The 24,856-nt window shown below is 44.5% G+C and overlaps 1 pseudogene; it reads left to right on the plus strand.

The window, feature by feature from the left end:
* LOC146796873 (extracellular calcium-sensing receptor-like) overlaps positions 1–24,856 on the plus strand; it is a 125,741-nt pseudogene that overhangs the window by 81,192 nt on the left and 19,693 nt on the right.

Raw genomic sequence — 24,856 nt, forward strand, 5'->3', positions numbered from 1 at the left:
AGTGGTCCACCCACTGTGCTCCTGTTGTGCCACATTCTATCCTGCTCCTGTGTTGTACATTCCTACATTTCACTTTCTGTGTGGTTTGCCCTATATAGAGAATGCCACAAGGACACCAGATAGCATAAATCACATCCTGGGTGTTGCAGTTACTGAAACCTGTGAGCACAATATTCATATTCAAATAGGAGAAATTACAGGTAATCAAACTGAATTTACACACCACACATTGGCTGCATTTGTAATGACCTACTATTGCCGGGAGTCCCATAGTGTTTTAAGATTGGTCTTTGGTGGTTGGGGAAGTGCCGCCTTATAAAGAGAGCCTCTTTTAGATTCTCCCCATTTGAAGTAAAATAAAGGTACTTCCTTTTGTGTCAGGTGTTCATCAACAAGACTCTGATGTGTTCTAACAAACTGTTTGATAGCATTACTTGCTGGACCAAATGTATTCACACAGACAATTCTGCTGAAGGTGTTGCTTCTGTCCCGGGGTTCTAAAAGATCTTTCAGATGTTTGTACCAAGCTCGTTTTCTGGCTTGTCCTACGAGTGGTCTTGGATAACCCCTTTCGATCAGTCTTTTTATGTGCTTGTCTGTCTCACTGAAATAATTAATCCTACTGCTGCAATTTCTGCGAATCTGTAAAAATTGATCAAATGGTAAGACGTCTTCTAGTTTCTTGAATGACTGCTTGTGTAGTGTAGTAAGGGGATTTTCTTGGTCGGATTCTATAATAACACAAAAGTCTTGTCTTGCTCAGAACCTACTCTTAGATCAAGAAAAGGGATATCAATTTTACTATGTTTCCATTGTAAGTGGCATGTCAATGGACCAGGTGTTGAGCCATGTGTGAAAAAGGTTCAACTCATTTAGTGGGCCCCTCCAGATTAAAAAGACGTCCTCTATATACCTGGGCCACTTCAAAACTCTGTTCAGCAAAGGATTATCATTCACAAAAGTTCATAGTGGCCCATTAACAAACTTGCTAGATCTGGGGTGAAGCCAGAGCCCATGGCAACACCCTTGACTTGGTATTGAAAAAAATTATCAAACATAAAGTTGTTTTTAGGTATAGTTGTTTCCAACAATGCCGGTAGAACCAGGTTGGTACTTGTAGAAAGATCTAAATAAATAAATACATTCGGTATTTGTAAAGCATAAACTATTCACCGCAAAGGGTCTCAAGGCACTGGAGGCCGTTGAGGAGATTAAGTGAGTTATTGCCCAGAGTCACACGGTGCTGGAGCCACCCAGCCCACTGCGCCACACCTCCTTCAGGCCCAATGTGTCATTGTTAAATATTCAGGCATTGAGGCATTTCTATGCCGGGTCCCTCTGCCATCTGGCTCCCCCGGCCACATTAGGATGGTGGAGGGAATCGTTCTGCAAGCGTGGCGGGCGCAAAGAGCACCCACCATGCTTCGGCCAAAGACAATCGTAGCGATTGCCTGGCAGAGCATTTCAGACTGGGATATGGTGGTGGTGCCTAGCAGGCACCGCCCGTCCGATCACAATGCTGGCGTCAGCCAGCCTTTCCATGGCAGTGGAACCGCCATGGAAAGGCTGGTGCAGGCTGGCTTCAGGGGGCCCGTTACGGGGCCCCTCTGTCGTGGGGAAGCCAGTTTTGCACTGGGGGAGTTGGTACCCCCATACATTCCCATGCCCAAGGTGCCAGGCACCACGTGGTGCCTGCCATGTTGTGCATGGAAATGCACATTGTGGCATTTTGGCATTGCGAACGGTGCTGCAGTCACAGCACCGTCCGCAATGTAAAAAGGCCAGCATGCGCCTGCAATACTGGCAGGTGCATCCTAATTGGGCTGGTGGGAAAGCCGCACGTCTGGCGGGAAGTCCCAGCACCACTATGATGGCGGGCAGACATCATAATGAGCCCCTATATTCTGCCCGAAAACCTGACTGTGAGGGGTCGAACAGTTGACAGCTTTCTAGATATGTAATTGCTATTGCAAAATATAGTACTTTTATTCAGAATCAGACTTTTCTCACTTTTGAAAAAGCCTCATAACAAATGTTGCTCTATTAACAAATTGGATGTATGAGGATGTTGAATATTGTAAGATTTGAAAATCTGTTCTATATTTGTACAAGATAATTACCTGAAGATCAATAAATAACTGAAAATGTAATGACCATAATATTCTTATTGTTTGCAAATTGAGCATTCTGTGATATGATCCTCGTTTTGCCTGAGTGTAAAGAAGTTAGGAACTGTGAAGGAGAGCTTTCTTATGATGCCAAAGCCTATAAAACTTGTCGAGGTGAGCTAGGCAGTTGTGTAGCCCTTTCTCTAGGATGAGCTGTGACTGAGGCTGGGGTGGTGATTGCTGCAGGGTTTTTAGAGTCTTGAAAAGATGTAAGCAAACAGTGTTGGTGAAACTACATGACTAAGAGTACATTAAATAAAGGTATTCTCTAATTCTTCTGTGCTACACTCTACATTGACAATGACTTATTCTTCATCACCCTCCTCATTTATAAGCCTTTTGGGAACCTTTCTTTTCCCTCATCTCTCATGGCAGGTCTCGGTTGGATTCCAATCTATATTAAAGTCATCAAAAGCAGGGCTTAGAGAAGATAAGGAGTTTTTTTTTTTTTTACTTTGATGGAAATCATAAAGCTGCTGCATCTAGTGGAAGAGCAGTCACAACAATATCCCCCTGCTCTTCTCCTACCTCTGGAAGAGCCGGTGTTGCAGGCTGTGGTTCCTGTTGTTGACTTTCCTGTGAAGATTCAGTTGGCTGCTGGGACAAATCTATTTAAGACTCAGTACTCTCAATCACTGCACTCACTGCAGCGGTAAGAGATATGGGCTTAGGTTTTGGTGATGGTGTTGTTAATATAGGGGGGATCCTCTACTCAGTCTCTTTTTGCCCAGATGGGGGTGCAGAAAGTATGTTGCATTTACAGTCAATGAGAGGGATTTTGCCAGTGGAGGCAACAAACTTCTTCTTCTTCTCCTTATTAGCCACATTCTTGACAGGAACTGTGTTCTTTGGGCCTATCTTCTTTTGTGGGTTTGCACTTAGCACAAGCATTTAGCAAAAGACTCTGGTATCAATGTCAGCTAAATCTCAGACTACTCTTCATCCTGGTATTGTGTGTGATGTGACAGTTGTGAACCTGTAAGAAATAAAAATTAGGCCTGGGAAGAGTCCGCGAGTGACCAAAAAGCTCGGCCGCCATACGCAGAGTTCTGCAATCAGCAGAGTAAGTTTGGTCCCGTCTTTTGCATTGATTTTCAGCACTGGGTGTTTCTCCCACACTGTAAATCAACACAAACTGCTTCATACAAAGTGCAAGAGGGTGCTGCTTCTTACCTGCCACTTGAGTAGATATCTACTCGAGCAGCAGCTTTCTCAACACAAATGGAAGGCTTCTCAACGTGAGCGGATACGATAATCCGTGACCGCCCGCATTGAGAAATCCGGCCTCCCCCATTGATAAATCTCACTGTGAGGTGGATTTTCCTCGCTCGCGCTTGGCAACTTGACGTTGGCGAGGATGAGGGAGGGAAAAACTTTGCAATTACGCTCCGCGGAGTGCAGAAAACTCCACGAACTCCACAAATGGAGCAGAGTTCACTGCCCTGGCCTAATAAAAATGAAGCTGGAAGTCAGAGAATCATGTGAAATATAGCCAAAGTAATACAAGTCATCATCATCATCAATCATTATCAATAGTGTACCCATGCAGAAGCCATTCTTGTTTTTGCTCGACATTACATAGGAAAAAGTAACTTAGTGCCCCTCCAGGGCCAATGGGACCTTATGGAAGTGGAATGTGAAAAGCAAATGCATATGTACAATAATTGCTTATGCCTCTTGAGGGCTCATGGAGATTCTATTGGAGGTGAGGCAAAGGGCAGACAAAACTTTTATAAATTCATCAAATAATTGCTGGTGTTTACCCCGGCCCTGTGGGAACCCTACGCCATGCAGCTGGGGGGCAGGGAACAATTAAATAAATGCATTGCATTGTTTCTGCTCCACATTTATATAATAATATAATTACATATTAAGTCCACTTCTCTTCAATATCTATATGGCACCCCTCCTCACTGTGATAGAATCTCATGGGATCCTCGTTACATCATATGCCGACGACACCCAACTTGTCGTCTCCATCGATAAAAACTGTTCGGGTGCAGAGCTTCGGTTTCAGCATTGTCTCACGGAGGTATTTCAGTGGTTGAATAAAAACCACTTGAGGTGCAACAGTGGTAAAACTGAAATCATTCCATTAGGCCGGGATTCTCTCTTTTGCCCGAAGGACTGGTGGCCCAAAGACTCAGTGGCCCCACCTTGTGTAGTGTCCTCCGCGCGCAATCTGGGCATGCAATTTGATGTAACTCTATCCTTTGATGATCACGTCAGGACTACGGCCGGCTGCTGTTTCGGTCTAATTAAATCCCTAAAGAAATTTTTTGACTTCCTCCCCATTGCCTCTAGGAAATCAGTCGTGGTAGCATTGATACTTTCCCGACTCGATTACTGTAATGGGTTGATGACAGGAGTGAAAAAGTCTACTTTGAAGAAGCTGCAAAGTGTACAGCACGCTGCGGCAAGATTGGTGTTAAAACTCCCCAGGAAATCCTCAGCTTCAACTGCTTTAAATTCCCTTCATTGGTTGCCTCTCCACAAGAGAATCTTTTTTAAACTTTTACTTACAGTTTTCAAATCCTTGAAAAATATAGGGGCATATCAACAACAACCAGCGATAATTATTGCTCAGCGCTCTTAGCGTGAGGATAATTATCGCCGGCTAGCGTGAATTTTTATCGCTGAGATAGCGTGCTATTAGCAACACTTATCTCAATAGCGATAAAAATCTACACGCTAACAGGCTAACGTGTGATTATCGCTGGAAACCCAGCGATAATCACACGTTACCTTGTTGATAGGGACAGGCAAACTTAGCCATGATATCCTCCTTCCATAGGATATCATGGCTAAGTCTGAAAATTAGCAGACGTAAAAAAGCAGCGTTAACCGCGGTTACCGCTGCTTTTTTTGTCTCTAACAGGATTAGCGACATTCTTGATAATAGGAGAAATGTCGCTTAGCGACATTTCTCCTATTATTTTACTCTGGAACGCCCCCTTTGCATCTCATTAGAGATGCAAGGGGAAGCGTAGAGTAAAAGGGTGCTAACATGCAAATTTGCGTGTTAGCACCCTGTTGTTGATAGGGCGCTAGTTTTATCTCTGCTTTTTTGGCTTTTAAAGCCAAAAAAGCAGAGATAAATCCCTTGTTGATATGCCCCATAGGTCCTAAATACCTCATTAAACGCTTCATTCATTATGATCCCGCACGATGCCTACGATCCTCAGGCGCTAACTTTACCAGGATTCCGAGATACAAATACAAAACTAGGGGTGGAAGAACTTTCACAGTCCTAGCAGCTAGGGCTTGGAACAAACTGCCCTTAAACCTTAGACTGACAGAGACCGAGCCTCTTTTTAGGAAACAATTGAAGACCTGGATTTACCAGCAATCTGATACTTATGTGTTGGCAGCTATTTAGATTTCTCATCACCCGAACCCTATACGTATGCTCAGCGCCATGATGCTCCCTCCGGAGCGAAAGTTTGCGCTTTATAAATACCCAAATACAAATACAAATACAAATACATTTAGGGACTAATGGGACACTATGGGAAACAAAGAAAGGCAGGCAAATATCAAACAAACTAATTTAATATTTACTGGTGTTCAATCAGGACCCTAGGGCAGCCAGGTGAGGAAGGATTAAGACAAATTCCTAATAAATGAATAATAGTGTTGCTGGTACCCCTCCAGGGTCCATAGGGACTCGGGCAGGTAAGCAAGCAGGTGAAAATCAAAACCATGAATATAATTATTTCCAGTTCCCCTCCAGGCCATGGGGGCTTTATGGAAGGCAGGGGATGCAGATCCACAAAATTATTCAAAAATGTGTTAGTGTCGCCCCCGGGGCCCATGGGTATGGTATGGTTAGAGACCAGGTAAAAAGAAATGAAATGATGAAAGTAAATGCTGTAGTCCTTACAGGACCCATTGCAGTCTGAAGGGTAATTGAATAAATGAAATAAAATATTGCTGGTGCCCTTCCAGGGCCTAGACTCTATGGAAGGGGGGGGGGGGGTGGCAGGCAGAACATTTAATACATCAATACAAGACAATAACACTGTACCACATGGCCACTGAAGAAGGAGGCTTAGAACACCACACACACACACACACATTCTCTCTCTCTCTCTCTCTCTCATTCCTTCCATCAAATTACCACTGCCTCATGTTTAGCAAAGAAGGAGGTAAAGAAAACAAAAACCACATGCCCTATTTTGCCTGCAGTACCTAACAAGTATTTTAGCATTGCAGGTAGAGTATGAAGCAGATTTACCCATGATGGGGCCCATATGCGGGGTTGCCCTTTACCCACATCCACCATCAGTAACTCATCAATGTCAGAAAAGAAAATTCAATTAACTTAAAAATTACCCAACCATGAACGGACCAAGGAAGTATGTAATTACCTCAGCAAAATATTTTTAAAAGCAGCCTAAAAAATGTAAAACGCAATATGTAATGTTTATTGACCATCCGTCTTAAAGGAGCTGTCGCTCACACCGGGAAGATACCCCTACTGTGTCTGCTGACTTGTTTCCCTATATCTTGCATTACCATTTCTCCCCAAATGGGACTCTCATTAGTCAATGTGGTGCAATTCCAGTAACTACGCATGAGTTTAGTTATGTGAAATTACTAAAATTATGCCAGCATAATTACAATTACATGCTGCTGTTATCAAACAAAATTCATTGACTACCTAAAAAATGAGAAGCTGATATTTGGTGACACAATTTGGATACTTTCATGAATAATTAAAGATTTGAATTCAGTGAGAATTTTTGTTGAGTAAAGGACACTTAATGCTGATATACCATTTCCTTTGCTGATATGGTGACTCATGAGGATTTAAGAGCTTTCTTATAGCTGTGTAATACCTTCTGCTGTCTGAGACCCGAGTCTGTGACATCAGTGTAAACTTTGGGATATTTCTGCTTTCTAAACCTATGTTGTTTCTCTAGCCTAACTATTAGATGAGCTGTCTCAAGCTGTAGGACTGGATTAACTTCAGTATAGCTTTCCTTTCAAAGGACTATAATCTGATGAGAGTCAGACTTGTTACTTCCTGGAATAGTAGAATAATTGATGAAAGCTGTTTACAAATTATCTGTAATTGTATGGTAGACATTTTCATTTAGATACTGTATTGTATAACGCACATTAGCCCAAAGTTTCAGAAAAGTATAACGGTGTGGACCCCCACAAATTGTTAGAAGGGAAGATAGGCCTTACTTCTTTTCCTTGAATCTGTGCTCTTTTGAGTCAAACAATAAATGCCTCATCTTTAAGAATGTTATCAGTTGTCATCAAGGAGGTTGGAATCCTGAAGGTCTTTCAGGGTATTCACGCTTCCTCTTGTTGGTTGATTGCTATGTACAGTTTGAAACAGCAATGTCTGTCACACCTATTTGAAATTTTACTAGCCACTACTGGTAAATAACAATGCAGATTAGGTACATTTCTGAAAGCAAAAATGTTGATTCCATTTCTTTAGTCAGCAATCAAGACTCAAGTTTTGGTAATTATCACTGTAAATGTGCTCTCTTCTCAACAGATAAGTTACGGTGCAGGACTCCCCATCCTGAGTGACAAAGCCCAGTTCCCATCCTTTCTTAGGACGGTGGCTAGTAGCGCTTTTCAGGTAGAAGCTATTGTTCAGTTACTTCTCCACTTTGGCTGGGCATGGATTGGAATTCTTGTCTCTAACAATGACTTTGGTCTGCAAGGAAGCCAGATGCTTAAGGAAGCAGCAGTAAGGAATGGGATTTGTATTGAAATCTTTGAGACTCTCCCCACACAAGCCAGCAGGGCTTCCCTAGCTCATGTCCTTGACATTATACAAGCTTCCACTGCCAAAGTGATTGTCTGTTATGCATTTGCAGTGCATATGGCCCCTTTTCTGAATGAAATATCTCGTCAAAGGATTGCAACAAAAATATGGATTGGAGTGACAAGCTGGATCCCCTCACCAGTGTTTTCCCAGACAGGTCTGTGGGAAACATTGAACGGCACGCTGGGACTGACACTGCAGAGAGGAGAAATACCTGGGTTCAAAGAATTCCTCTACAGCATTAACCCATGGATGGGTTCTGAGGATATATTCCTAAAGTCATTCTGGGAGCAGATCTTTAGTTGCAAATGGCCCGAAACATTAATAGAAGCAAATTTTGGGAACATGACAGATCTGAAAGGGTTATGCACTGGGAGAGAAAAGCTACAACTGCTCGATAGTTCTGTGTTTGAGGTGAATTATTTCTTATTTCCTTACTATGCATACAAAGCCACCTATGCCTTGGCACAAGCGCTGCATGATCTGCTCCATTGTAAACCACAGGACAGTCCCTTCACCAATGGGTCATGTGGAGATCCTAAAGATTTTCAACCATGGCAGGTGAGTGCACCCATGTATTGACACTTTCACTGGTTCTAATAAAAAAACTGGAGCATCATTCTGAATCATTTAAAAGCATCAATCATGTTCTTAAAGACTCAATGTTGATCAAATCAGGTTCTTTCAAAATTCATCTTTATTCATAATATTGTCATATTTTGTTTACAGATGTTGCACTATGTAAAGAATGTTTGCATGAAGAGCTTTGCTGGCAGTGAAAATCTTTTTGATTCAAATGGTGACACCCCACCATTATATGATGTGTTATATTGGCACATGACATCCAGTGACAGCAGCAGCTTTGTAAAAGTGGGGACCTACAATGGCCAAGCTCCTCAAGGTTTAAAGTTCATCATTAACGAGAGCACCATCTTATGGGGTGGGAAACACACTCAGGTGAGATCAATTTTTGATATCCTCACTGTACAAGAGTAGGAATGTGTTAGCCATGGAAGACACATCTAGAAAGGTAGCAACAGGAATTTTAAAATATTAAGTTAAAGAATATAATATTTTGCTTGATGGATTGTTAAGTTTATTCAAAATGTTGACATGGGTCAGTTAACTTGTTCATTTGTTGTTTAGGATTTGGTGTTTTGCATAACAAGGTCCTTTTATACACAGTACTAAAGCGGACTTTGCATGGAGTATCACTAAGCTAATTAATATAAGCTCCAGTTTTAGTATATATGCATGTCTATGTACACTCATTAGGTGTCTTTTAGCTAATGTTCTGCATGTGCCAAATTCTAATTACGTTCTAAAGGACCCCACACATTCTGATCTGATACCATCCCTGTATAAGAAATACTCAGAATGCTCAATCTCAAGCTTACTAAAAATGTACTTAGCCTTCCTTATCCTACATCCTCCTGTCTTCGTCACACCCAACAAGGCATCCAGTATCTTGTCAGTCTCCCAAATGATTGACGCCATGCACAAGGATGTCATCCTAGAATGCTAGGATGCTGCAAACACACTTTGAAGTTTTCATAACAAACATACCGAAATGCAGTGTCTTCTCAGCAGATGGTGTCTTTTTGCAAAATAGGTTACTTATCAATACTGAGATCAATACGTATACTAAACTTGTCTTTCTGTTGACAGACAACAACTATTGGGGAAAGTCAGTTGTAGGAATCTGTTAATTAACTTTGCTTTCACATTATATTCAAATTCTGACTAATCTAATGTCTTTCTGGGCACACAACTTCTCCGAACACACCATCCAAAGCTCCAGCAAGTTCATAAAATGTATTCACAGTTCTTCTTTTTTTTAAATCATTTTCATTTTTCTCGATTTTTGTCACTAAGTAAAAGAAAGCATACAGTACTTCTTGCATTACACCTGGTGAAGATCGGAATATACATCTACAGACATCTCTCAGGTTCAACCAACATAGTCAAAGCTTTTACAACTACATATGTTTCTGTAACCTATTAAGGTCTAACATCTTGAAAGTGGTTCCATGAGAGTCTCCGTTTCCTGCTGTCTTTTCTAGACAACCACTGCCTCCTCCATACAGAGAAGGAAGGCTAATTTCTTGAAGAGTTCGATGGGAAAGCTAAGGATTTTATCTAACAGCCATTTCACTTATTGTTTCAATTATCTCCTCTAGTGTTAAAGGCAGGTAAAGTTCCCACTAATCTAATTTTAAGAGGGTCACGATGAAAAGATCCTGGAGTAGAGGGTTATCAGTTTTTTCTACCCCCTGGGATCATACATTGGAGAGCTCATTTTAACAGTCTGCAAAGACACCTATCACTAACCTTCATCCCACAAAATCATATATTTTTGCATTGATTTTGGAGACTGCTTTACAATTAGACAGGGCATTTAAGTGTTTGTTTGTTTTATCTCCATATACAAACATGCACCTCTGCAAAGCTCTCCAAATATGTCTTTCTGTTTTGCATGCCAGTTTTTTATCTTTCTTAAGATTAAGTCGATTCAAATTCTTTGAGAAGTTTGGCATACCCTCTAGCAACAATGGTCTGTTTTAGCTTGGGAATCTTTCTTTGTAGTTGTGACACTCAGTTCTTGTTCCTACACCTTACCACTGGGATGGATCATATTCTTTTCTCAAATGATGGTCCCGAAGCTCTCACACACGGTGGATGCCAATGAGACCAAGTCAAATTTATACTGAAAAAAAAAATTGCCTTCCTTGATCAGGAATGCCAAGATGTTGTCTTCTGATAACCACCAGGTATTCAGGTACTAGATATTATGTGGTCCTCCTTTTGAATGGTACAACTGCAACCCTCGTGGTGAAAAGCCCTGTTGAAGGATACACACTCCTGCCAGTCCAGAGACGCTAATGGGTGGAAGAAAAGATAATTAGGCAACAGAACGATTGATGATTAACAGAATATAATGTGTTTTCTGTTTAACCTAGATGCCTGCCCAGCCAATTTTCTCATAGCCCCATTCAGGTTGCCCAAATAGGTAGAAATCCAATTGCAGATTTTCAACAGCAGTTCTGTGGAGACTCCTAGGGTGCTCTCCTTGAGTGTGCATGGAGCATAAAGACTATAAAGTATCCAAAAGTGTTCATTAAATTAACCTGTCACCTTTACATAATACTCCAAAGTATCTGTCTTTAACTGGGAAGATGTGAATGGGAAGAACTTATGCAGTAGAATTACTGCATAAGCTACAGTGCTGCTTTTCCTTTTGGCATAGTTTGCACTATTGAAATACAACATGCATACTTAAGTGTGCACTGAAGATAAAGACTAAGAAATATTTAAATGAGCCCCTCAAGTGAGCCGGTCACCAGTACATAAAACCCCAAAATACCTCTCTCTAGCTGGGAAGATATGAATGGAATGTGAAAGGGAAGAACCAGAAGAATGAGAAGAAAGGTAAGTAGTACAATTACTGCATAAGATATGGCACTGGACTGCCTTTTTGGCTAGGTTTACACGACAGATAAACTCCATGCAGCCATCCTTGCCAATATGGCTAGTCCTTTAAAGCCCTATGTGAAGTCTCAGCAGAAACCCTGACATTCCCCACACCGATCTAAAAAGGCTTTTAATTTGTGGACATGAGGATAGTTACTTTTAACATCAGTATCTTACTGGGATAACGCTTTCACACATCACTACTGCTGCCCTTTTGATCTCATTGTTGAAGCTATTCACATTCCATGTCAGGGCCCAATATTAATTTGGATCATTAGAACAAGATACAGAGGCCATGGGTTAAAAGAAAAACTGACAGCTTTTACACATTCTGTCAACTGAAACTATATGAAAAAGTAAATCAAACGGAAGAAAACCTACATCTCAAATATCTCTCCTCCCTGTAGTTACTTTTAAGATGTATTTGTAGTCCAATCGCGAGACCAAGCTCTCTCTACTGCAATAACTTTAGCAGTCCCCCCTCCTGATCTGATACACAGGGTTAGGCTCTACTTAAGGAATAGATATGTGGCTATTTTAACATTCCAAGTATCAATGCTAGTTTTGAGCTCCACTATCCAGTAAGGTTATTGATGTTTCACATCGCCACTGCTCCCTATCGTTGCAGCAGTCTGGACCTTTCCATTGTACGACTGTGGCAGTGTCTCTCAAGTCTATTCCTCTCCACTTGTGTCCATTTATTCGGGTGTGAATGTTATCTAGATATAGTATTTACCCATCTAGCTGGGTCACGGAACTCCTTTTTCTCATCCACAGAGCCCCAGTTGCTTCTGAGAGTGTTGAAGAAACATGATTTGCCATTATGGATTACCTTTAATTTAGCAGGGTCTAGCAGCATGTAGACCAACAGCATCTCCATGAGTTTTGTCTTGCCATCTGTGAAGTACTTTTCCTATTGTTGGACTACTTGCATATAGTATATGAAGATAGTTACTTTGGAGGAGTCACAAAATAAGTCTCTTTTGGGTAATAATTCAAATGCAAGCAGGATATTGTCATCATTAATGTGATTGCAACATCTTGATACAAGAGGTCTAGGTAGGGCACTAAGGGAGGATAGTGTGCTCTCTTGATCAAAAAACAAGTAGACATGTCCTTCATCTGCATCCAAGGCTGAAGCCAGGGGTGCTGAAACTGTTCTGGAGAGAAGTCTTCTATCCCATCTGCATTCCAATGATCAGAAGGTTGTTGTGCCACAATCTCCCTTTGAATCGTCTCCTCTGCTTGCAGGCTTTTCATAGATTAAAGGAGGTTGGCTACCGAACTATGAAGGGTATGGATTACATTCTCCACTTTTGAGAGCAAACCTTCACATTTGTTGAGTTGTCCATCATATTTCAAAGAGCCTTCTGAACCAGAGAGTTCATATATCCAGTGAGGTTTGAGCATTCTGGACTGCCTGGCTTATTATTGCAGTTGACACAGCATTTGTCTGAAATGCATTAGTCACACCTTTCTATAGAGCAACATAATGTTGCAACAGACCATTAGCTGCTTTAGTGAACTTCTCTATGTTACCCTTTTGCAGGTTAGTATATCCTTTATCATTAGCCATTTTGCAGATACTGACGAGGCAGTTAGCCTCCAGGTGAATACCTGTGCTAGTTGTCCTTATTACTTCTATTAAATGTTCACAGAGGCTATGTCTGTGGTCTTCTGATGGGCTGGACAGTTCACACAAGCTGGCACTAAGTATCAACCTGTTGGAGACAGAGCACTGGGGAAGAGGCCAATCTCTTTGCAATGTCATTATATCTCAGGCACTGCAACAAGTGGGAATGACTTGTTATCTGTGGCAGGGCTTTCCTAATAATACATAAATCTTATACATACTCCAGGCTTAATTGTATGCTGACATGAGCACACTTAATTCTTATGCTATGGATGTGAAAGTTTGAGGCCAATAAAGCTAGCTATTTGTTTGAATAGTAAGACTAACAAATGTGTGCTTTATCACCAGATTTTATTCAGAATTGCATTTTGGCACAAGTCACAATAAAAAGCACAGAAACTGGAATGTTTCACGGATGTATGACGTTACAACGCACACTTTTACAACGCATGCACTTACAACGCATTTTTTACAACGCATAATCCATTACAACGCACTACACTTACAATGCATGACACTACAACGCATTTTTAAAAACTACCTTTACAACGCATACCATTACAACGCATAATATTACATTGCATTTCAGGTAAGTATTAGATAGTATACGGGTAAAAATTACTTTTCTAACTCCAGGGGGTGCAACAGTAGGGTAAATGTTGGATAGTATAGGGGTAAAAATTACTATTCTAACTCCAGGGGGTGCAACAGTAGGGTAAGTGTTGGATAGTATAGGGGTAAAAATTACTATTCTAACTCCAGGGGGTGCAACAGTAGAGTAAGTGTTGGATAGTATAGGGGTAAAAATTACTATTCTAACTCCAGGGGGTGCAACAGTAGGGTAAGTGTTGGATAGTATAGGGGTAAAAATTACTATTCTAACTCCAGGGGGTGCAACAGTAGGGTAAGTGTTGGATAGTATAGGGGTAAAAATTACTATTCTAACTCCAGGGGGTGCAACAGTAGGGTAAGTGTTGGATAGTATAGGGGTAAAAATTACTATTCTAACTCCAGGGGGTGCAACAGTAGGGTAAGTGTTGGATAGTATAGGGGTAAAAATTGCTATTCTAACTCCAGGGGGTGCAACAGTAGGGTAAGTGTTGGATAGTATAGGGGTAAAAATTGCTATTCTAACTCCAGGGGGTGCAACAGTAGGGTAAGTGTTGGATAGTATAGGGGTAAAAATTACTATTCTAACTCCAGGGGGTGCAACAGTAGGGTAAGTGTTGGATAGTATAGGGGTAAAAATTACTATTCTAACTCCAGGGGGTGCAACAGTAGGGTAAGTGTTGGATAGTATAGGGGTAAAAATTACGATTCTAACTCCAGGGGGTGCAACAGTAGGGTAAGTGTTGGATAGTATAGGGGTAAAAATTACTATTCTAACTCCAGGGGGTGCAACAGTAGGGTAAGTGTTGGATAGTATAGGGGTAAAAATTACTATTCTAACTCCAGGGGGTGCAACAGTAGGGTAAGTGTTGGATAGTATAGGGGTAAAAATTACTATTCTAACTCCAGGGGGTGCAACAGTAGGGTAAGTGTTGGATAGTGTAGTGTAATATTATGCGTTGTAATGGTAGGCGTTGTAATTGAATGCGTTGTAAAGGTAGTTTTTAAAAATGCATTGTAGTGTCATGCGTTGTAAGTGTAGTGTGTTGTAATGGATTATGCGTTGTAAAAAATGCGTTGTAAGTGTAGTGCGTTGTAACAGTTGCGTTGTAAAGGTTGTTCCCATGTTTCACTCTATGAAAGCTAACAAGATGCATCTAGTGATACAGGCACAGGGCCATCCTGCCTTGTATGGATCTGACTTAGAAGAAAGCAGAAATTGTTGCATTTGACTTCCTTCTACACGTCAGGAAAGAGACATTTTCAGTGTTCAAAAGCAGCAACATGTCAGCCGCGCATGAGTGCCCATCCACTCTCCCTAGGAAATCATTGGTGATAAAGGTTTAAATGATGTTAGAGCTAGAGAGGAAAACACATATAAAGGCTGGTTGCTGATGGAACATGCTGACACATTGATTTCCGACCGCAGACTCAGTGACAGCATAAAGTATGCATTGATATTTACATCACAATCCAAAGCAAAGATAACTATGTAATCTGTAGCATGTTTAGTTAAATTAGAAGGTTTTACACTAGTAGTGTAGAATTATCTGATGAAATATGTTTAGGGCATTTTTAGGATTTTACCTAATTAATTTATGCCAGTTGAGGATTTTTATAATAATTATCATTATCTAAAACATATTATTTGTTGAAGAATAATGAATAATAAATAACCAATTTTTACAAAATTTCCAAATTTGCTGTGCTATCTGTTTCTGGGAATCACTGTAAGACTTGACCAAAGATACACTTTGAAGATGAGAAAACTTCTAACAGACTTAGGGGTATATTCACAAGAACGTGTGATAACTACCGCAAGAGTAGCGTAACGCAACTTTCAATATCTCAGCCTATCGCGGGAAAATAACCCTGTTTCAACGTGGAATTCACAACAAGGCGGTAGCATGCGATAGTCACCAGATAACGCGCCAAATCTCCACGTGAAAATCAATGCCACGCCGCATATATGCGATATGCGAATGCAAAAAAACATGCGATGAGGCCAACCGCGGTACAAAAAGTAGCGAAAACCAGCCACAGGCCTGCAAATCCCACGGGTCTGGCAGAACAATGCACCATAAAAACCACAGAAAACATACACTAAAAACAATCCAAAGTGCGTAGCAACATGGATGGACCCTGACACAGCGCAGGGGCAGACTCGAACCCCACAACCCCCACAGACTACCAGCAAGGAACAACAGGGTCGGGGAAGGCCAAGGAGAAGAGAGAGAGGAAGACGGGGTGCAGACCGCAGGAAAACAGGACCAGCATCACAGAAATGACAGAACACCACCAGCAACTGACCCACTAGCAGACCACCTGGATTGCAGTCAGAGTGCCGAGGAGGCCAATCCAGAAGGCCAATAGACGCCGGCATGACGTGACTACCTAAACCAGGCATAACCCGCTGCCAACAGGAAGGCAGCAACGGCGACAGGAGGTGGCAGTCCAGCGCCACTGGACGAGCTTGAGGAAACCCAGGCCACAGTCATCAGTGTGGAGACGGTGCAAGGAGTAGGGAGTACAGACACAGCTTGAGAGGACCTGACACAAGATCAACAGGGAGTGCAACGAACAGGGACTGGGGGACGGGGGAAGTGGGCACAATGGCATACATGCACAACGAGGTGTAGCCCACTGCACACCCACAATCACCCAGGTCATGGGCCCGATCCCCTTGGCACACTGTAGCACACACACATAGCATGAACAGCACACCCACATTGACGACAATGAGGAACAATGCGCATAGCCGACACTGCAGAACAGAGGACGCAACTGGCTCCGCACATGCACAGAAACATGCCTACTACATCTGACGGAGCCGGAAACTGTGAAATGGAAATGTACGCGTACGACATCATATCCGTCATGTAGACCAAATGTACACTGTCCCACACAAGAATCCTGCACCTCCCAAACAGTCACAATGTACATTGCCATACAGTCTGCATGCAAACCGGCAAAATGCACCAACATATATGTCAACACAAAGTCAATACGCACCTCCCCTTCACATCGCAGAGGGGCACACAACACCTTCAGCAGAGCACAGAATACAACACATCAGTGATGCCAGAGAGGACCACCACACCGTCAACACCAATGCCCTACAACAGCACATGGATATCCCACGCAACCCCCCACCAGGACACGGACAGCCAAGCTGCTCAGAGGAGAACACCGAGCCTGCAACAGACCACACAGCAAAAAGCACCTGCAAGCACAGCTGGCTCACGACACTTCACCCACCCACACATCGCACCCCAATGCCATGTTCCTGCATGCAAAAAGGAGGTGGACCAACAGGTGTGGGTGGGGGCTGAACCAATGGAATGTGAACCAGGACACATACGTAGTTGTCTGCCACCAACACCACACTAAGGAGACCCACACTGCCATAGAGACACATGCAGATGCACATTCACAGTACAGAACCATGGGCAGGGGCACTCAAATAGCAGTCACACACCCATGTTGGCTCTGCGTACGACGGCCCTGGCCACTCCTCTTAAGAATTGAGTGGGTGACGACAAAGCTACATGTCCAAGCTCCAACCCGCTGCCTGCGGTGACACGTCTGCATCCGATGTACACAACACAATTATGCAGGGCCCAGGGCCCTCATGCATACAACAAGACCACAGGGACACATGCAGATATCATGTTGAACTGGCTACAGGCACATGCGCCTTGCCCCTTTATTGGCAGGGCCACATGTACAGAGACACCTGTGCTGGAGGTGAGTGTAAGCCATTTTGCACGGTATGTCTGGTGCTGGCAACCACTTGAACATTAGACACCAGGTCAACGGAAACAGAAAACACATGCATAAAAGAGTCAACTGCTGAGCAACATGGAGGGAGCCGGAGAAAGTCCAGAGGACAGCCAACATGCAAACAGAAGTGTCCGTGAGTTGCAGTGCACTGGGGATGTTACACTAGAGATGAGCGCGCCCATGTGAAGAAAAAGTCTTGGATTGTGTCCCTCCAACAGATACCTGATGCAGATGCAGTGGGGTGTGTCACACCTGCATCATCTTCCCCATCAACGTCTCAGGGCCCCCACACTGTTTGAGGTGACATCGCTGCGCAACCTCTCCACAGCTCAAAACTCAATCAGTAACAAACAATGGCGTGTGGTGCACTGAGTCACTGGCACCCGGAGTGCTGAGCAGGGTATCAGGCCAATGATGGCCTCCACGACAGGTCTGAGCAACTCCGTAAGTCTGTTAGGACCACTGTGTCGACTGTGGCAGATGGCTGTTGGAGGTGGTCCTTGTGGTGGTGTGTGCCTCCTGCGGTGATGCCACGTCTGGGCCGGTAAGGACTCGATTTGTTGTGTGAGCCCTGGTGGGATGCTGTTGGGCCCGGAGGCTGCGTACAGCGCAGGGCCACAGAGAAATGGCATTGATGACCCCAAGGCCAACGCTTCAGGGGCCATCCAATATCTCAGAAGAAGGGGTCCCAAACCTGACAAATACAGAGTTAGTGGCCTCGAATGCACAGCGGCCGGCACAGGCACCCAGCTACTGGACGTTGACTTGTGGTGCAGTCAGATGGGCCATGCGCCCTGAGCGGGTCACCATCAATGTCCGAGGTGTATGTTGCGGAGGGTTTCGGTGGACAGTTGAAGGTGTCCTCCAGGGCATGATGCCAAAATGTTTGATTTTATCCGAAAGCAGCAAATGAAGGAGTGGAATGCGACAGCCTCGTTGTCATCACCAATTCAGTATGAGCTACATGAGGATGAAAACTGCCCCCTAGTCCATAGACTCAGACGCCACCAAAGTTCGACCAGAGAGTGTCCATGATTGTTGGGTAACAGACTTAGTGGCACCGGGGCTGAGAGGGGATGCTGTCTGCGATGATGCCGGTATGCTGATATGAACTCAGCCATTGCAAAATGAAGTGTCTGTAACCTACTGGACCACAGTGTATGCCGGAGGAAGTGGTCAGCAGTGGCCCACAGCCATGTGTCATTGGTTGGCTAGGCACAGAGTTAGTGACACAAGGGCAGTTGTCGGTAGTGTTTAATCACCTCCGTAACGATGATCTTGTTCCCTCCAGACTGCAACGCGCCATCCTCTTACACCTCTCCGTGCGTACGATGACATGTATTCTGCCTTTTGAATAACCGATGTTCAGTTCCAAATCTGTGACCCACTCGTGCGCAGCGTGGGCCGAGGGCAGTAGTCTGAGTAGGGCCACAGACATGTGTGGTTGTGATGCCATGCCATGCACAGACTTGTTGGCACCACATCGATGTGTGTATAGTGAAAATGGTGTTCACTACCATGGTGTAATCAAGACTCAGTTCCAAATGCGTGACCTACCTAACCGTGGTGTAGGCCTGAGGCAGCAGTCAGCACGGGCCATTCACCGAGTGTCGCCGTCATAGGTTGGATGGCCCCACCAGCCAGCGTAGTTCAGGTTCAGTGGCTCCACGTTTTCGGACACCTCCGTGTATGTGACCTGGGTTTCGTCCATACTTAGCTGCATCTTCCTCTTAGTCCTCTCCGTGCGACCACTGGTGTGGACTCGGGGTCACTGCCATTCATGACTCAGAACCAGTTTCACACATGGGACCTACTGGGCCGAGGAGTAGGCCTGAGGTGGCAGTAGAGTACATCAACGAAAAAGGACTAAAGCGGGCCCATGTCATGGAGGCCGTGATGGTCTAAGGAGGCTGCCAAGGTCGCCGGACTCAGGCCTGGAGCTTGCGCCGGAATGTGGGGGGCCCTCCTTGACACACGCCGGTGTCGGCAGGTGATCAGTGAGGCCTGTCTGCGCAGGGGCGGGCCTGACAGGTTCGTGGTCCAGCGTGCCAGGGTCCGGCAGGCGCACCGCGTCGCAGGCAACTTTGCTCTAGAGGATAGCGTCGGCCTCATGGCGGGGAGAGAGGCGCCGCCCTGGCAGACACGTCGGGCTTACCAGAAGAGGACCATACCCAGGGCTACGTGCTTCTTATCCACACCCCTATGCTGGCGTGGCGTACCCGGGGCCATCCCACGCCGGTCAAGCTTAGGGGGGCGTAACAGGCAAGATTTCCGCGAGGCCCCTCACTGGCTGTGGTGACATGGTTGCATCCACTGTCCACTACACTCCATACACCAGAGGTGTATGTCACCATGGATATGGGTGTGTGCTGCATACTGCGGTCAGTCCGGCACATCTCCGCCACTCATGGCATTGTGTACTTTCCCAATCATGGTACCACTGCATCCTTCACACATGCCTGTTTGCCACCTCTCCCCACATTCAGCTGTTGTGTGGCTGAGGTGCCATGCCATTGATGGCTCATGTTCACGGCTTGGCCAGGTAACCACTGTGAGTTGTTCTGTTGTGTCTGGTGGGTGGGCATGTTGTTGTGCATGTTGGTTGTGATTTTGTGACGTGTGCATTGCCAGAGTTTGATTTGCATGGTTGTGGAGTTGAGGTGAGTGGGGTGTTCATTTCAAATTTGCCAAGGGGCTGTGCATTTCCCTTGGTGCCATCCTGGGAACGCTGGTTGCTGATGGACTGTCGCCCCCAACACATACGTGCATCCTGCTATGGCGTATGGTGCTTGCTTGGTCTCTAGCGTGACCTGCGCATTGTGTTGGACGTATGGGGACTGGGGTACCAGGGTGATGGTGATGTCCAGGACATATGTGAGGGACTTGGATGTTGCTGGCAGTGAGACTCCTCCGACTCTGGCAGTTGTTGGTTGGGGGAGCCGGGGCCAACAGGTGCAGCCAAGCCAGCAGCTTGGTGTGGGGTGGGATGTTGGTTGTCCGCTGTGTTGGTGCCGTAGGCCTGTTGCGCGATAATGGTCGCTATGCGTGGGATGGTTGTCCCTTTCAGCCTGAGGTGGACAGGGACATTGTCAGAGGTTGGGTATGTGCGGCTGGTACGCTTCCTGTGGGTCCGCTTTCTTTGTCTGTGCTGCGTCTGAGGTAGTCTGGGGGGGTGTTCAGGGTGTGGGGTGTGGTCCTGGGGTGGTGTTGGTGGGTGTTGTAGCCCTCTTGGGTGCCCGGGCCGCATGAAGGGTGGCTCCATGGCATCTGTTGCCCTTCCGATGTGGCCCTGGGCTGTGCTCCCTTTTGTTGTGCAGGCTGCCATCCGACTTTACACCAGGTCGGAGCAGGTGTAGATTTCCTGGGGCTAACGCGCCTTATCGCCTGTTTTGTGTTTTTATCGCTGTTCTGTCTGGTTGTTGAGAATGTTGAGGTGTGATGTTGTCGCGGCTTTCGGCACGGCAACGCCCACTCTGCATCTCATTAGCGATAGTTGCGGGGGGTCTCTGTGGCGATGATTTTGTGGCTGCTATCATGGGTAAACTGGTGCTGTGGGCTGTTAACACCAGCTTGTGAATGGGACGATAACTTTATCGCGCCTTTGGCGATAAAGTGCCGTTGACTCGGTGATAGTTCCTTGTGAATATGCCCCTTAGTTTGGCTCCTAACACTCCCAATGTCATAGAGCATCACTCATTAAAGAGAGAACCCATTCTCCTTTTCTGGGCAACAAATATGTTTGGGGGAGCGAAGGAGATTGTGAGGATGGTGATGTATTATATGGTATGGTTAAGTGACCTTACTATGTAATACCCTCACGAAAACATATTGGATCCAGCCAGGCTCATTTGTAAAAGCTCTAGCTCAATCCTGAGTAGCTGTGGCTTTGAGCAGCAACAAGGCTTAAACCAAGGAACCAGTGTAAAACATTTAGAAGCACTAAACCAATTAATACAAATAGATTCTATTTTTATGAATTTTTAGACACCAAGATGAGCAAAATCCACAGGAGGGATCCGGAGGCATAGATTTTTCAGTAAAGGTTAACAGGCATTAGTAACAGCAAAGACTGGGAACTTTTGAAAAGTTTGAAAGATTAGTCTTTGGCTACTTCTAACTTTACTGCGTGACCAATTCGGACAGGGTGGGCCAATATGGAGCATAAGGACAGTTACCTGGTCGCCAAATCAGTCACAAGTCCAGTTCTAAGGTTTTCATCAAGACCACCATAGACTTCAATTGAGTGGCCCTAATGCTGGGTATGCAGAATGCTGAGGATACAGAAAGATGTTCAATGTGCTGTACAGTTGATCCGGGCCTCCCTGTGTTTTTTTCCTCGGTCCACAGGTAAGGTGGGCTGACTTTGGCCACATGAGTTAGAATCCCTTGAAATCCTCATCGAGCCAGTAGAGACCCAACAGCAGCTGGGATACCGATATCCAGTCACAGCCAGTCCAGTGATAGTCTTTGGTGTGGACTAATGTCTTTCTTTGGCAACCAAATCACACTCTTACAACTCTCCCAAGTCCACAGACATGGGTGCAACTTTTGAGACCAGAGTAGAGGCCTTCTTGGCTGCACATCGGCTGTCAGTGTCAATTGATTGCGAGTGGTTACTGCCTGGCTAGGATGGGCTACTTCTGCTTTTGTGGCCCTCGTGCTGGAACAGGGACTCAGCATCTAGGCCCTTGGAGATAAAGGTTAAGGAGCAACTTTTTCTTGAGTCAGGCACCACAGTCTTCTGTTTGATAGCCATATGAGTAGCACATGCGTTCCAGAGGTTGGTGCAGCCTCTCTTATCAGCTCCTAGAGGTCAGCAAGGCAGTCCTTCAGCCTTCTCTCCACTCCATTTGTTATCTGAGGCTCAGTGTGCCAAGGGTGCCATATGTATGCCCATAAAGAGCCCTAGAGGATGATGCAGTCACTAGCCAATGTGCTAGCAGGGTCCCCCCCACCCTAATGACGATTCACGGCTTTGTGTGGTAGAGTGCACCATCTGGCAGAGTGCACTATTCTGCTCATGTTCAAGATTTCTGAACCCTTCATTGGATGTTAGGCGCGTGGTCACACACACGGACAAAATGGTTTTTCAACTGGTTTCCCCTCTGTTTGCGCTGCCAGTCAATGTACCTGAACAAAGATGCAGCCCTATACGAGTGTGATCACCATTTTCTCACCAAAGGCAGCCTTCCCAAAGAAGCTCGCCTTTGGGCCAACACCCTGTTTGGCTTCCTGCATGGGGAAGGTAACAAGCCTCTATTGTTCCTGGCCCTGGGCATCATTCACAATACTCCCCTGGAGGGCAGAAGGCTGTCTGGTGGCCAGGAACTGTAACAGAGCGATTAACTGGATAACAAAGTGGCAACTTTCTAAACATTGTTTTTACTTAAATGTGACATTACGTTTGACTTGGGCATCAAGTTTGGTTTAATACCATGATTAATTATATACCTTGAAATACCCATTTTGGTAGTCCCATTCAGAAGTTAGCAGGACTGAGATGTGAGTCTGTAACTCTGTATTAGCCAATCTGGCTACTAAACATCCCACAGTAAAAACTATAGTTTGGAAGTATATATTAAAGTATATATCCCACTTATTAATATACAGCTCCCTGACTTAGGGCTCATGAGGCCTTCCTTTGGGGAGACTTGTATATATGGTTAATGGAAGTGGTGGCTTTGTCATTGGCTTAAATGGCAAAGTTGAACAAACTGTTTTAAAACTGCTCTTTCAGGCTGCGGTGGCAGGCTGGGAGCCGTTATATATTTTGTGTGCAGGGTGGCACAATCAGCGATGCAGCTCTGGGTGGACATTCTAACTTACATACTTTGGATACCCTTAGTACCATACACTATGGATTTGTAAGTAAGTCAGCTAATGCCAGCTGGTGGTAGACACTTCTACATACATTTTTTCATGGGTAGGAACACTGAGGTCTGGTTAGCAGGCCTCAATGCACTCTCAGGAAAACCAGAAGCATTATTCCATAATTTTGGGGAGATCAACTGCGTATACCTCCCTAAAACTCCCTAAAACACAATCCCAGAGGGGACTATGTTAAAATATGACACCCATATCCCTTCTGAGACATGTCTATCCTCCTCAGCTACAACCTGAGATGAAATTTCGAGCAAACTGCTTTGGAATCACTTAATCGCTGCCCCACTTCAGTTCTCTCTCAGTGATTCAAATGGAAATCACTAAAATAGTTAATGGTCTATGGATGTCTGAAACCAAATAGATTGCTGGTTTATTGGACTCTAGTTTGTATCAAGTTTGACAAATTGATTTGAAGGCCAAGAAAGACATGGTAATTCCAGTAGTTTCATAATGCTTTAACATGTGTCATTGTCCTAGGTTCCACTCTCAGTCTGCAGTGAAAGTTGTTCTCCAGGATACAGGAAATCCACCATCACAGGACGCCCCAAGTGCTGTTTCTCCTGTGTCCTCTGCCCTGATGGCAGCATTGCCAACCAAACAGGTAGGATCATTTTGAAACAACTATATGTTGCATTGTTAGTTAATTATTGCTGGGCAGATGCCTAATTTGATTTGAAAAGAGGGATACTTTTAACTAATTGCTATTCAGCAGCTAAGACAAAGAGAAGGACATGAATACCCCTGTTATGTTATGTTATGTTATTTTTATTTATACCGCGCACAGCTGCCCCAGCAAAGGGGCGTCCTGGCGCTTTGAGAAGGTGAACACAACACAGCACTAAAAGCGGACAAAAGGAGACGAGACACAACAGATGGGCTAAACAAATAAAAAGGTCTTGATAGCCTGTCTAAACTGAAGGAGCTCATCGATGGCCCGAATTTGTGGAGGAAGAGAATTCCACCAACTCGCTGCCAGGACTCGAAAGGAGCGCCCACCAATTCTGCTCAACTTAAAATGCGGGACCACTGCTAAGTTCTGGCCCCTGTTTGGGGAGACATACAAAATAATGAATTATACACTTATGAAGCATGCTGCCACTCACAATGGAGCATCCTAGCAATGGAGTTTTAAATCTGATAACCCAGATGAAAGGGAAGGAGAAAAAGAGAATGTGAGGGTGACTAGATAAGGGAATAAAAGAATAAATCTGGGCCTTGTAAATCTATGCTTTGATTGATTGATTGAAGAAAAGCCAGGTCTTTAAATGCTTTTTTAAAATGGCATCCAAATCCATTAACCGCAAAGGCCTGGGAAGCTGTTCAATGCCTTGGATCCTTGTACCAAGAAGGATATGGCACCCCCCGGTTTTAAGTCTGAACGATTGGGGCTTTAGAAGATTCATATGAGAGGATCTCAAGGTTCCTTGTGTTTTATAGTGCATGGATCTGGCCATGAAGTATTTAGGAACAGCAGCTTTGAATGCTCTGAAAACAGGATCCTTATGTGTGGTGGCA

This window comes from Triturus cristatus, chromosome 10 (assembly GCF_964204655.1).
Source record: "Triturus cristatus chromosome 10, aTriCri1.1, whole genome shotgun sequence".
In the NCBI taxonomy this organism is placed as follows: domain Eukaryota; kingdom Metazoa; phylum Chordata; class Amphibia; order Caudata; family Salamandridae; genus Triturus; species Triturus cristatus.